General features: G+C 44.5%; 1 protein-coding gene across 1 annotated transcript in view; it reads right to left on the reverse strand.

The window, feature by feature from the left end:
- LOC106570401 (focal adhesion kinase 1) overlaps nt 1–14,094 on the reverse strand; it is a 211,937-nt gene extending 197,843 nt beyond the window's left edge. The window contains exon 1 of the mRNA XM_082961240.1: nt 13,906–14,094. The gene's annotated coding sequence lies outside the window, so the exon portion shown is untranslated. The remainder of the gene's footprint in view (nt 1–13,905) is intronic.
- Between the last annotated feature and the right edge of the window lie 921 nt (nt 14,095–15,015).

The raw sequence follows: 15,015 nt of genomic DNA on the forward strand, positions 1-15,015 counted from the left end.
GAAAGGGAGAGAGATGGAAAGGGAGAGAGATGGAAAAGGAGAGGGACTGAAAGGGAGAGAGACTGAAAGGGAGAGAGATGGAAAGGGAGAGAGATGGAAAGGGAGAGAGATGGAAAAGGAGAGGGACTGAAAGGGAGAGAGATGGAAAGGGAGAGAGATGGAAAGGGAGAGAGATGGAAAGGGAGAGATATGGAAAGGGAGAGAGATGGAAAAGGAGAGGGACTGAAAGGGAGAGAGACTGAAAGGGAGAGAGATGGACAGGGAGAGAGACTGAAAGGGAGAGAGATGGAAAGGGAGAGATGGAGAGAGAGTGACTATGTTTACTACTGGTCAAAAGAGAAACATACTTACAATGCCTTCAGAAAGTATTCAGACCCCTTGATTTTTCCACATTTTGTTACATTTCAGCCTTATTCTAAAAAGGATGTCATTGTTTTTTCCCCCTCAATAATCTTCACACAATACCACATAATGAACCCAAAAAACTGAAATATGACATTTATATAAGTTTTCAGACCCTTTACTCAGTACTTTGTTGAAGCGCCTTTGACAGTGATTACAGCCCTGAGTCTTATTGGGTATGACGCTACAAGCTTGGCACACCTGTATTTGGGGAGTTTCTCCCATTCTTCTCTGCAGATCCTCTCAAGCTCTGTCAGGTTGGATGGGGAGTGTTGCTGCACAGCTTTTTTCAGGTCTCTCCAGAGACGTTCGATCGGGTTCAAGTCCGGGCTCTGGCTGGGCCACTCAAGGACATTCAGAGACTTGTCCTGAAGCCACTCCTGTGTTGTCTTGGCTGTGTGCTTAGGGTCATTGTCATGTTGAAATGGGGACTGTGATAACTTATCCCCCCCTCTCTCTACAGTGATGTGGAATGTGTACGGGGACAAACATTCCACATCACCTTAGAGAGAGGGGGATAAGTTATCACAGTCCCCAAACACATTCCACATCACTGTAGAGAGAGGGGGATAAGTTATCACAGTCCCCGTACACATTCCACATCACTGTAGAGAGAGAGGGGGATAAGTTATCACAGTCCCCGTACACATTCCACATCACTGTAGAGAGAGGGGGATAAGTTATCACAGTCCCCGTACACATTCCACATCACTGTAGAGAGAGGGGGATAAGTTATCACAGTCCCCGTACACATTCCACATCACTGTAGAGAGAGGGGGATAAGTTATCACAGTCCCCGTACACATTCCACATCACTGTAGAGAGAGGGGGATAAGTTATCACAGTCCCCGTACACATTCCACATCACTGTAGAGAGAGAGGGGGATAAGTTATCACAGTCCCCGTACACATTCCACATCACTGTAGAGCGAGAGGGATAAGTTATCACACTCCCCGAACAGACATGACACTTGGCATTCAGGCCAAATAGTTTAATCTTGGTTTCATCAGACCAGAGAATCTTGTTTCTCCTGGTCAGAGTCATTTAGGTGCCTTTTGGCAAACTCCAGGCGGGCTGTCATGCACCTTTTATTGAGGAGTGGCTTCTGTCTGGCCACTCTACCATAAAGGCCTGATTGGTGTAGTGCTGCAGAGATGGTTGTCCTTATGAAAGGTTCTCTCATCTCCATAGAGGAACTCTGGTGCTCTGTCAGAGTGACCATCGGGTTCTTGGTCACCTCCCTGACCAAGGCCCTTCTCCCCCGATTGCTCAATTTGGACCAGGCGGCCAGATCTAGGAAGAGTCTTGGTGGTTCCAAACTTCTTCCATTTTAAGAGTAATGGAGGCCCCTGTGTTCTTGGGGACCTTCAATGCTGCAGAAATCTTTTGGTAACCTTCCCCAGATCTGTGCCTCAACTCAATCCTGTCTGAGCTCTACGGACAATTCCGTCGACCCCATGGCTTGGTTTTTGCTCTGACATGCACTGTCAACTGTGGGACCTTATATAGACAGGTGTGTGCCTTTCCACATCTTGTCCAATCAATTGAATTTACCCCAGGTGGACTCCAATCTAGTTGTAGAAATATCTTAAGGATGACCAATGGAAACAGGATGCACCTGAGCTCATTTGAGTCTCATAGCAAAGGGTCTGAATACTTATTTCTGTTTTATATTTTATACATTTGCAAAAAAATTGAAAAACCTGTTTTCGCTTTGTCATTATGGTGTATTGTATTGATGAGATAAAAAATGTTTTTAATCCATTTTAGAATAAGGCTGTAATGTAACAAAATGTGGTCAAGGGCTCTGAATACTTTGCGAATGCACTGTACTACAGTACAACTGTATGAAAACTATTAGAATTCAAATTCAAAAAACAAGAATGCTTGTGTAGAATGCCTTGCCACTGCCAATAGATGAAGATGTAACGCATTCCAGTGTTCGCCGACCACAACATTCTGCTCATAATTCTCCAACCAGCCTGGATAAATGTCAGTGAGGAATAGTTGGGCTGAGAGAGTCAGTGTGTTTATCCCATCTTGTATTGCTGTTCAAAACTTCCTGGTCAAGGTATCTAAATCTAGAGGCCCAGGGATACACTCAAACTGATCCAGACAGACAGCATGACAGTGAGACTCAACCCTGATCCAGACAGACAGCATGACAGTGAGACTCACCCCTGATCCAGACAGACAGCATGACAGTGAGACTCACCCCTGATCCAGACAGACAGCATGACAGTGAGACTCAACCCTGATCCAGACAGACAGCATGACAGTGAGACTCAACCCTGATCCAGACAGACAGCATGACAGTGAGACTCAACCCTGATCCAGACAGACAGCATGACAGTGAGACTCACCCCTGATCCAGACAGACAGCATGACAGTGAGACTCACCCCTGATCCAGACAGACAGCATGACAGTGAGACTCAACCCTGATCCAGACAGACAGCATGACAGTGAGACTCACCCCTGATCCAGACAGACAGCATGACAGTGAGACTCACCCCTGATCCAGACAGACAGCATGACAGTGAGACTCACCCCTGATCCAGACAGACAGCATGACAGTGAGACTCACCCCTGATCCAGACAGACAGCATGACAGTGAGACTCACCCCTGATCCAGACAGACAGCATGACAGTGAGACTCACTCCTGATCCAGACAGACAGCATGACAGTGAGACTCACCCCTGATCCAGACAGACAGCACGACAGTGAGACTCACTCCTGATCCAGACAGACAGCATGACAGTGAGACTCACCCCTGATCCAGACAGACAGCATGACAGTGAGACTCAACCCTGATCCAGACAGACAGCATGACAGTGAGACTCAACCCTGATCCAGACAGACAGCATGACAGTGAGACTCACCCCTGATCCAGACAGACAGCATGACAGTGAGACTCACCCCTGATCCAGACAGACAGCATGACAGTGAGACTCACCCCTGATCCAGACAGACAGCATGACAGTGAGACTCACCCCTGATCCAGACAGACAGCATGACAGTGAGACTCACCCCTGATCCAGACAGACAGCACGACAGTGAGACTCACTCCTGATCCAGACAGACAGCACGACAGTGAGACTCACCCCTGATCCAGACAGACAGCATGACAGTGAGACTCACCCCTGATCGAGACAGACAGCATGACAGTGAGGCTGGGTAGTCCTTACCTTCCAGTAGAACGCACGGTGTGAAAAGTTCTGAGAAGCCAGGCAGCTCGCTAAAGATAGTCTAGACACATTCAGTACAGGTCTCAAGTGTCTGACTGACCACCTGAGCCTTCCTCTATGGCCTCTCTGTCCTAAATAGCCTATATCCTGACTGCAGGTGAGACAGTACACGACCCCGTCCAGATCTAGGCTAAGCAATGGCTATTGTCTTTCCATTACAGCCGGAAGTCACTTGGCAATGGTCTTCCATGTAAAAAACAGATGTGCCTACACACTATAGAAGCTTTCCTTCATTGTGCCTACTGTAACCTGCCCTCTTCTATGTAAGAAAACATATGTGACTGCCTACTGTATATTGTCTTCTATTTACCTTTAGAGGGAGTTGACATACAGGGTATGTGCTGCATATGTGACGGCTAAACATGCAAAGAGAAATGGTAGTGGGGGTAGTGCGTATATCTCTCACCAGTTACCCAGGCTACACTGTGGTCCCTGACATGCTCTGCATAGATCTTCATCTCCCGGATGGAAGAGAATGGCTGGCAGACAGACCTGGCTTTGTTTGTTTTCCTCTTCCTGTCCTTGATCCTGCCTGCTAAGGCCACAGCAGGCCGGGCCGGGGGAGGGTTCACTAGGCCAGGACACACCGTAGCTAAATGATTTGCAATGGGAAACGAACATATATAGTGTTAAAAGTAGTGCGCTATGTAGGGAATAGGGTTCCATTTGGGACGCAGACAGAAAGAACACTGGGACCTTTAGCTTGAGGCGAAACATAGTCAGGGTAGTGAAGGCTAGTGGAGGCTAGTGGAGGTTAGCGGAGGTTAGTGGAGGCTAGTGGAGACTAGTGGAGGTTAGTGGAGGCTAGTGGAGGTTAGCGGAGGCTAGCGGAGGCTAGCGGAGGGTAGTGGAGGCTAGTGGAGGTTAGTGGAGGCTAGTGGAGGCTAGTGGAGATTAGTGGAGATTAGTGGAGGCTAGTGGAGGTTAGGGGAGGTTAGTGGAGGCTAGTGGAGGGTAGTGAAGGCTAGTGGAGACTAGTGGAGGTTAGTGGAGGGTAGTGGAGGCTAGTGGAGGCTAGTGGAGGTTAGTGGAGGTTAGGGGAGGTTAGGGGAGGTTAGTGGAGGTTAGTGGAGGTTAGGGGAGGTTAGTGGAGGTTAGTGGAGGCTAGTGGAGGCTAGTGGAGGCTAGTGGAGGTTAGTGGAGGCTAGTGGAGGGTAGTGGAGGGTAGTGTAGGTTAGTGGAGGCTAGTGGAGGCTAGTGGAGGTTAGTGGAGGCTAGTGGAGGCTAGTGGAGGCTAGTGGAGGCTAGTGGAGGGTAGTAGTTTGGTTTCACTTTAGCTCCCCCATCTCCTTCCTCTGCCATTTTAGCCCCTTTACAAAGAAACCACTCATGGAAAAAGACCTGGAAGTTGTTAGCTTTGTTTATGTTCATTGAGGTTGATTAAATGTGTACCAGGATTAACTGTACTGTATTAGTCTAAACCAATAAGCACAACACTATGCCCATGGGCATTCAGACCATGGACATGTGGAACCATTTTTCTTTCAGAAACATTAAGAGAATGATTTGAATGGAAAGAGGCGTAGCAACTTCCCATAATGCTCAAAGCACACCACAGGACTACAAACATAAATCAAAAATGTCAAACCACTGTAACGTTGTCCTCGCCACCAGTGAAAGGTGATGCTTTGACTTACAGCCGTATAATATTAGTAGCATCACTGTATGTTAAATGCATTATGAATGGATTCAAACTAAAGGTCAAAAACACCTCATCTTCCAGACACTGCAGAAGGCCAGGGCTACAATGGCACCATATTCCCTACAAAGTGCCATACTTTTGACCAGAGCCCTATAGGATGCCTATGGGTGCCATTTAGGACACAGGCCAGGTCTGAATGTCTAAAATCCAATTTATGGTTGATCCAAAAATGTGGTCGGAGGCTCCGAATGGAGGGTGTGACGCAATTGCTGAGCCTCTGGAGGCTTGTGGAGGCAGTATTGACCTCCGTACCACATCGCCGTGCGCCTCTGAAATTGTGTAACAACGCGGAGGGCTCTGCATAGCTCCGCATTGACATAATTGGTTGATGGTAGGTGGGGGTGGTACGTCCTGTATAAACACAGTCACTTCCTTGACAACTTCCTTCACAATAGCTCTGCTGTGCTTGACTAAGCGCAAGAAGTATGAAAGCCCTGAAGTCTGCATCGCAGTAAATGCTATACGGCCACTTGACCATTCAGAGCTTTTAATACATGTAACAGTACGCCACTGTCTGGTCAGGTGTGTTCAACTGATTCATCCACCCACTCAGTTACATATAATATACTGTCCATACACATCATATACACATCATAATTGAGGTTGTTCTGAGGGAAAAGGGGGTGTAACTCAATATTAGGATGGTTTTCCTAATGTTTTGTGAACTCAGGTGTGTGTGTGTGTGTGTGTGTGTGTGTGTGTGTGTGTGTGTGTGTGTGTGTGTGTGTGTGTGTGTGTGTGTGTTGACTCCAATGCTTGGTTGACTCCAATGCTTCCCACAGTTGTGTCAAGTTGGCTGGATGTCCTTTGGATGGTGGGCCATTCTTAATACACACGGGAAACTGTTGAGCATGAAAAACTCAGTTCTTCAACCACTCATACCGGTGCACCTGGCACCTTCTACCATAGCCCATTCAAAGTTTGTCTTACTCATTCACCCTCAGAATGGCACACATACACAATCCATGTCTCAATTGTCTCAAGGCTTAAAAATCATTATTTAACCTGTCACCTCCCCTTCATCTACACTGATTGAAGTGGATTTAACAAGTGACATCAATAAGGGATCGTAGCTTTCACCTGGATTCACCTGGTCAGTCTATGTCATGGAAAGAGCAGGTGTTCCTAATGGTTTTTTGTTGTTTTTTTACACATTAATTAAAAATGAAAAGCTGAAATATTGAAGTATTCAACCCCTTTATTATGGCATGCCTAAATAAGGTCAGGAGTGCACATTTGCTTATCAAGTCATATTGTAAGTTGCAATAAGTGCTTACCGTGATTTTTAAACAACTACCTCATCTCTGTACAACACACATATAATTATCTAAGGTCCCTCAGTCGAGCAGTGAATTTCAAACAAGGATTCAACCACAAAGACCAAGGAGATTTTCAAATGCCTCGCATTGAAGGGCACCTATTGGTAGATGGGTAAAAATGTAAAAAAAGTAGACACTGAATATCTCTTTGAGCATGGTTCAGTTATTAATGACACTTTGGATGGTGTATCAATACACCCAGTCACTACAAAGATACAGGCGTCCTTCCTAACTCAGTTGCCGGAGAGGAAGGAAACCGCTCAGGGATTTCACAATGACGCCAATGGTGACTTTAAAACAGTTACAGAGTTGAATTGCTTTGATAGGAGAAAACTGAGGATGGATCAACAATATTATAGTTACTCCACAATACTAATCTAAATGACACGGTAAAAAGGAAGCCTGTACAGAATAAAAATATTACAAAACATGCATCCTGTTTGCATCAAGGCACTACAGTAATATTGCAAAAATAATTGGCAAAGCAATTAACTTTTTGTCCTTAATACAAAGTGTTATGTTCGGGACAAATCAAATACAACACATTACTGAGTACCACTCTCTATATTTTCAAGCATAGTGAGAGCTGCATTATGTTATGGGTGTGCTTATAATTAAGGACAGGGAAGTTATTGAGGATATAAAAAGCACAGGCAAAATCCTTGAGAAAAACCTGGTTTAATCTGTTTTCCAACAGACACTGGGAGACTAATTCACCTTTCAGCAGGACAATAACCTAAAACGCAAGGCCAAATCTACACTGGAGTTGCTTACAAAGAACAGAGTGAATGTTCCTGAGTGGCAAAGTTGACTTAAATCTACTTGAAAATCTATGGCAAGACTTGAAAATGGCTGTCTTGTAATGATCAACTATAAACTTGACAGAGCTTGAAGAATTTTAAAAAGAATAATGGGCTCCTGAGTGGGGCAGTGGTCTAAGGCACTACATCTCAGTGCTAGAGGTGTCACTACAGACCCCCTGGTTCGAATTCAGGCTGTATCACAACCGGCTGTGATTGGGAGTCCCATAGGGCGGCACACAATTGGCCCAGCGTCGTCCGGGTTTGGCCGGTGTAGACCGTCATTGTAAATAAGAATTTGTTCGTAACTGACTTGCCTGGTTAAATAAAGGTTACATTTAAAAAGATAATGTGCAAATATTGAACAATCCAGGTGTGCAAAGCTCTTAGAGACTTACAAAGAAAGACTCACAGCTGTAATCACTGCCAAAGGTGATATTATCATGTATTGACTCAGAGTTGTGAATACTTATGTAAATTATATATTTCTATATTTAAATTTCAATATATTTGCAATATTTTAGAAAAACATGTTTTCACTTTGTAATTATGGGGTATTGTGTGTAGATGGGTGAGAATATGTATTTATTCAATAGATTTTGAATTCAGGCTATAACACAAAATGTGGAATAAGTTGAGGGGTATAAATTCTTTCTGAAGACACTGTATAAACAAAAGTACGCCTTCAAATGAGTGGACTTGGCTATTTCAGCCACAACCATTGCTGACAGGTGTATAAAAATAGAGCACACAGCCATGCAATCTCCATAGACAAACACTGGTAGTAGAATGGCATTGCTGAAGACCTAGAATGGCATTGCTAGAATGGCATTGCTGACTTTCAACGTGGCACCGTCATAGGATGCCACCTTTCCAACAAGTCAGTTTGTAAAATTGTAAAATTTTGTAAAATGTAAAATTTCTGCCCTATTAGAGCTGTCCCGGTCAAAGTGCTGTTATTCTGAAGTGAAACATCTAGGAGCAACACCAGCTCAGCAGCGAAGTAGTAGGTCACACAAGCTCACAGAATGAGACCGCCAAGTGCTGAAGCGCATAACCCGTAAAAATCGTCTGTCCTCGGTTGCAACACTCACTACGGAGTTCCAAACTGCCTCTGGAAGCACTGTCAGCACAATAACTGTTCAGCGGGGGCTTCATGAAATGGGTTTCCATGGCCGAGCAGCCACACACAAGCCTAAGATCACAATACGCAATAACAAGCGTTTGCTGCCATTGGACTTTAGAGCAGTGGAAACGCGTTCTCTGGAGAGATGAATCACGCTTCACCATCTGGACGAATCTGGGTTTGGAGGATGCCAGGAGAATGCTACCTGCCCAATGCATAGTGCAACTGTAAAGTTTGGTGGAGGAGGAATAATGGTCTGGGGCTGTTTTTCATGGTTCGAGCCAGACCCCTTCCAGTGAAGGGAAATCTTAACGCTACTGCATACAATGAAATTCTAGACGATTCTGTGCTTCGGACTTTATGGCAACAGTTTGGGGAAGGCTCTTTCCTGTTTCAGCATGACAATGCCCCCGTGCACAAAGCGAGGTCCATACAGAAATTGTTTGTCGAGATCGGTGTGGAAGAACTGGACTGGCATGCACAGAGCCCTGACCTCAACCCCATTGGACACCTTTGGGATGAATTGGAACGCTGACTGCGAGCCAAGCCTAATCGCCCAACATCAGTGCCCGACCTCACTAATGCTCTTGTGGCTGAATGGAAGCAAGTCCCCACAGCAATGTTGCAACATCGTGGAATGCCTTCACAGAAGAGTAAAGGCTGTTATAGCCGTTAAAGGGGGGACCAACTCCATATTTATGCCCATGATTTTGACGAGCAGGTGTCCACATACTTTTGGTCATGTAGTGTATATTTATATTCCAGTCTCTGACATCGCTCGTTCTGATATTTCTGAATTTTGTGTGTATTGTTTTAATTGGTAGGTATTACTGCACTGTTGGAGCTAGAAACAATAGCACTTCGCTGCACCTGCAAATCTGTGTACGTGACCAATAAACTTTTATTGAATTCGATAATACCTCAGGATATCCACACTGTTTTTTTTCATAATATATGGTTGTTTTTGTGGGGGGTTTTCCACAGTGTAAGACAACACAATTTTCCTAATTGAGACTTAATAGAGGAAGAGAATAAAGGCTTTCTAGCAGCCTCACGTAGTCATTGACTTCAATTGACAGGTCAGTCAGCCAATACAGTAATCAGTAGCCAGCATCCTCCGCACTATTCATTTAAGATTATGCTGCTAAGGCTATCACAGTACACTTTATAATATACACTGCTCTAAAAAATAAAGGGAACACTAAAATAACACATCCTAGATCTGAATGAATGAAATAATCTTATTTAATACTTTTTTCTTTACATAGTTGAATGTGCTGACAACAAAATCACACAAAAATAATCAATGGAAATCCAATTTATCAACCCATGGAGGTCTGGATTTGGAGTCACACTCAAAATTAAAGTGGAAAACCACACTACAGGCTGATCCAACTTTGATGTAATGTCCTTAAAACAAGTCAAAATGAGGCTCAGTAGTGTGTGTGGCCTCCACGTGCCTGTATGATCTCCCTACAACGCCTGGGCATGCTCCTGATGAGGTGGTGGATGGTCTCCTGAGGGATCTCCTCCCAGACCTGGACTAAAGCATCCGCCAACTCCTGGACAGTCTGGTGCAACGTGGCGTTGGTGGATGGAGCGAGACATGATGTCCCAGATGTGCTCAATTGGATTCAGGTCTGGGGAACGGGCGGGCCAGTCCATAGCATCAATGCCTTCCTCTTGCAGGAACTGCTGACACACTCCAGCCACATGAAGTCTAGCATTGTCTTGCATTAGGAGGAACCCAGGGCCAACCGCACCAGCACATGGTCTCACAAGGGGTCTGAGGATCTCATCTCGGTACCTAATGGCAGTCAGGCTACCTCTGGCGAGCACATGGAGGGCTGTGCAGCCCCCCAAAGAAATGCCACCCCACACCATGACTGACCCCCCGCCAAACCGGTCATGCTGGAGGATGTTGCAGGCAGCAGAACGTTCTCCACGGCGTCTCCAGACTCTGTCACGTCTGTCACATGTGCTCAGTGTGAACCGGCTTTCATCTGTGAAGAGCACAGGGCGCCAGTGGCGAATTTGCCAATCTTGGTGTTCTCTGGCAAATGCCAAACGTCCTGCACAGTGTTGGGCTGTAAGCACAACCCCCACCTGTGGACGTCGGGCCCTCATACCACCCTCATGGAGTCTGTTTCTGACCGTTTGAGCAGACACATGCACATTTGTGGCCTGTTGGAGGTCATTTTGCAGGGCTCTGGCAGTGCTCCTCCTTGCACAAAGTCGGAGGTAGCGGTCCTGCTGCTGGGTTGTTGCCCTCCTACGGCCTCCTCCACGTGTCCTGATGTACTGGCCTGTCTCCTGGTAGCGCCTCCATGCTCTGGACACTACGCTGACAGACACAGCAAACCTTCTTGCCACAGCTCGCATTGATGTGCCATCCTGGATGAGCTGCACTATCTGAGCCTCTTGTGTGGGTTGTAGACTCCGTCTCATGCTACCGCTAGAGTGAAATCACCGCCAGCATTCAAAAGTGACCAAAACATCAGCCAGGAAGCATAGGAACTGAGAAGTGGTCTGTGGTCACCACCTGCAGAACCACTCCTTTATTAGGGGTGTCTTGCTAATTGCCTATAATTTCCACCTGTTGTCTATTCCATTTGCACAACAGCATGCGAAATTTATTGTCAATCAGTGTTGCTTCCTAAGTGGACAGTTTGATTTCACAGAAGTGTGATTGACTTGGAGTTACATTGTGTTGTTTAAGTGTTCCCTTTATTTTTTTCAGCAGTGTATTATAAACTGGGTGGTTCGAGCCAAGAATGCTGATTGGCTGACAGTCATGGTATATCAGACCATTTACCACGGGTATGACAAAACATTTCTTTTTACTGCTCTAATTATGTTGGTCGTGCCTAAGAAAAGCCCTTAGCCGTGGTATATTGGCCATATACCACACCCCCTAAGGCCTTATTGCTTAATATATAATATAGTTTATAATATAGTTATAATAGAGGACGATCACACGCAGGCATTTACATACAGACTGAAAACAACAACTGTTTTCAATCAACTCATCCATTCTCACAGAGAGAGTTCAAAGAGTTATAAATGAACACATCTATGAAACATACAACACAAGCTATGATCAGAGGGAAACTGTAGTCAATTAAACTTGGAGTGAACTGCAACATGATGCTGGCTGTGAAACCATGCTGCGGACCGAGTGGAAGCAATAAACTTGATGTTAATCTGTTATTTACGCCTCCGTCCAAAGAAATGGAGAGAATAATGAAACAACAAAGTGTTCAAAATGGACACACACACAAAGACACTCCATCTTTGTTTTGTAATTATGGTTAGGGATCTGAGGCTGGAACTCCAACGTGTCCATTATAAATGCCAGCAGCAGAACAGACCTACTCTAAAACCTGTGTTTGTGAAACATGTTATTTACCACTGCATCTCATCAGGTCAAAATGCAACACAACAATTCACATAATAGTCACAGCTGCATCACAGCACAGCAAATCCTCTCTCTTCTCAATCTCTCTCACAAACATACAATATGAAACTGCTGCTGCTGTGTAGAGGGGAAAAAGGCGTTTCCCCCCCAGAATCCTGAGGGACAGTGTGTCTGAGGCAGCCAGGCTAGGCTGCATCCTGGAAGGCCAATCTAAAGCAGAATGCAGCAGCACAACTGGAGAACATTGTTAATTTGTCCTTCCTGTCACAGCTGCTGCTTCAGACACAGCTCCTCTTCCTCTGCAGCTAAAACAACAGTAGGCAGAATAAGGAGGAGGATGTGGAATATAGCCTATGTCCGTGTGGGATCCCAACTTGCCTGAGGTGGGTATGATGAGCATGGTTAGGCCTAGGCCTACTCAGTGGACAATGTCATATTTGCATGTGCACGCGCACACAGACAGACACAAGCATGCATCCACGCACGTACTCACAGACACCCACCGAGTGGCCCCTGGGAGTCTTGCAATGAATTCATCAAGCAATGAATGAGTCAAATCAAAGTCTGTATGTTTCCTTTCATCCCCCTTATTACTGCCAGCCCATTAGATTACAAACTGTACAAGTGTTTGTTTGTGTCATCATGAAGTCTGTATCTGTCTACACATCTGCTCTCCTGGCTCTGAAAGTGTACTTTCATAAGTGGGGGATCTGGTCCTGTATTTGTCAAGTGTCTCAGAGTAGGAGTTTTGATCTAGGATCAGTATGGCCTTTTAAATCATAATAATTCAGACTATTATGGAAAAGGTTAACCTGATCCTAGATCAGCACTCCTACTCTGAGACACTTGATTACAGGCCCTGAGTGCAATACTGTCCCACCCTTCACTCTTTACAGAGGTTTATTGTGAGTCTCATGCAGACAAGTAGATGTTTGGAACATCCCTGAAAAACATTGGGATAGTCAACATGAACACAATATTATGACAGACCAAGGTCATATGGCATATCAAAAACCGATTTCACCTTTTTGTGTGTGTGAGTGAGAGATAGTGAGAGAGTGTGAGAGAGAGTGTGAGAGAGAGAGAGAGAGAGAGAGAGAGAGAGAGAGTGAGTATGTGATATATAGACTTATTTCATAATTTATAACATGAACGTCAGACTATCCTATCACATTCACGAGTCTCCTGGATTTCGACTAAATAAACTAAAAGTAGCCTAACAAGGACAATATATGCCTGGTGGTTTACACTCAGGAGTCACTCACTGCTCCTAAAAATACAGGCCTTCACTGCACTGTAATTTAAAGGGCCTCGGGCTACACGAAGCTTACAGTTGTAAACAGTAACAAGAATTCCACGGCAATATTCAAATATAATGGGAGCCGTAGGCGAATCACAAATCTTCAGGAAACACCCATAGGCTAGGCTACCTATAGTTACCTCATACATCTCTCAGAAAGGTAGTCTAGGTAGACTACACAAACGAAACAATAATTGAATAGAATATGCTCTAAGACTTTATGATCATATTGTGGAAAGAAATGTAATATAGAACAATTTCTGGAGATTCTCGAGTCATTGTTAACTATTAAATGTACAGTAACGTTACTTTCCTGAAGATTTAGCTTGAATTGGTTAACGTTACTGTTACGTGTGGCACATTATACCGATGAAGTATCAATTGAGCGACAACACCAATGATTGAGCATTACATTAGCCAAATAGCCATCTTCAACAGAATATTAACTGATATGGAAAATTATTTATAATTTTATGTGAAGAAAACGTCAATGTGTCGGCACAGCAAATCCTCCAGCACACACAGGCTTCAACTGCAAGCCGCCTCAATTTTACATAAATATATAATATAATAAACATGACTGTACTCACTTTGTCCTTTCCAATTCGCGTGTCGGATCAATTCACTTTAGTTTACTGGTTTAATTCCTCGTTTATATGCGTTTTAAATCCGTTAAAAACTGAAGTTGCTTCGCCGTTCGTGAGCTCTCCTTTCTCTGCCCACCACTCCAGGCTCGTTTAGTTCTGTATATTCCCCATCCTGAGCCGAGCATTCCAATATGGCTGACACGCAGGAACAACCGGTCTACAGTTGAAGCAACTACACCCCTCACAGGAAAATTGTGAAGCAGGCAGGCGTTAGAAAAACTGTAGCAGGCAGTGCCACACACTCACCAAACATTCATGCCGCCACACCTTGAGTGTTACTTTAAAACAGTATTCTACTTGAAATATTTCAAGTCATGGTGATTCATTTTGCGATGCCCCAGCAATTACTGTATTACTTGACATCAAAGGCCACAATGTAACGTTCTAAAACTTAAGGCTGCCCCAGAAGTCGAAGTGTATGTTTTTTGCTGCTGTTGACAATGTTGCAAATTATCTGTGAGCTACTAATGTAATAATCATTTTATGCAGTTCTGTATGTTATAGGCTACTGTATCATTTTGAACATAGCTGTTATTGCATATATTTTAATAGATCTTTCATTTTCATGTTCAAAGGTCAGTTTTATTTTGTTTCTATTTATGTAATTTATGTGGTTGTGTGTGGTGTGTATTTGACTGAATGACCACTATTGTTATCCTACTTCTCTGCACACAATTTGTTCACACACAAGTATGTTTCATTTCTAGTAGCAGGGGTTACCCCTAAAGTAGCCTAGCTAGCCTACATATCTCCCCACTCCAACCCTACCATTAGAGGACAAAGTAAAGTTGATGACATGTGTGCATTGGCACATATACGGTCTTACACTGTCTGCATGCAGTGGAGTCAAGTTACCTGGAGACTGATTTATGTATCAACAAAAAGGGCCACGATTTACAAATTGCATCACCCTTCCCCCACATCAGAGGGGTGCAAGGCCAGCAACACCTGTTCACTGGTAACCGGACTCTCCTTCTCCTTTGAGGAAATCACAACCATGTTTTTTGTTGTTGCTCGATTTCCACCACAAAGAGTAAGTGTATGACTGATATC

Source organism: Salmo salar, chromosome 14 (assembly GCF_965601325.2).
Source record: "Salmo salar chromosome 14, fSalSal1, whole genome shotgun sequence".
Lineage (NCBI taxonomy): Eukaryota > Metazoa > Chordata > Actinopteri > Salmoniformes > Salmonidae > Salmo > Salmo salar.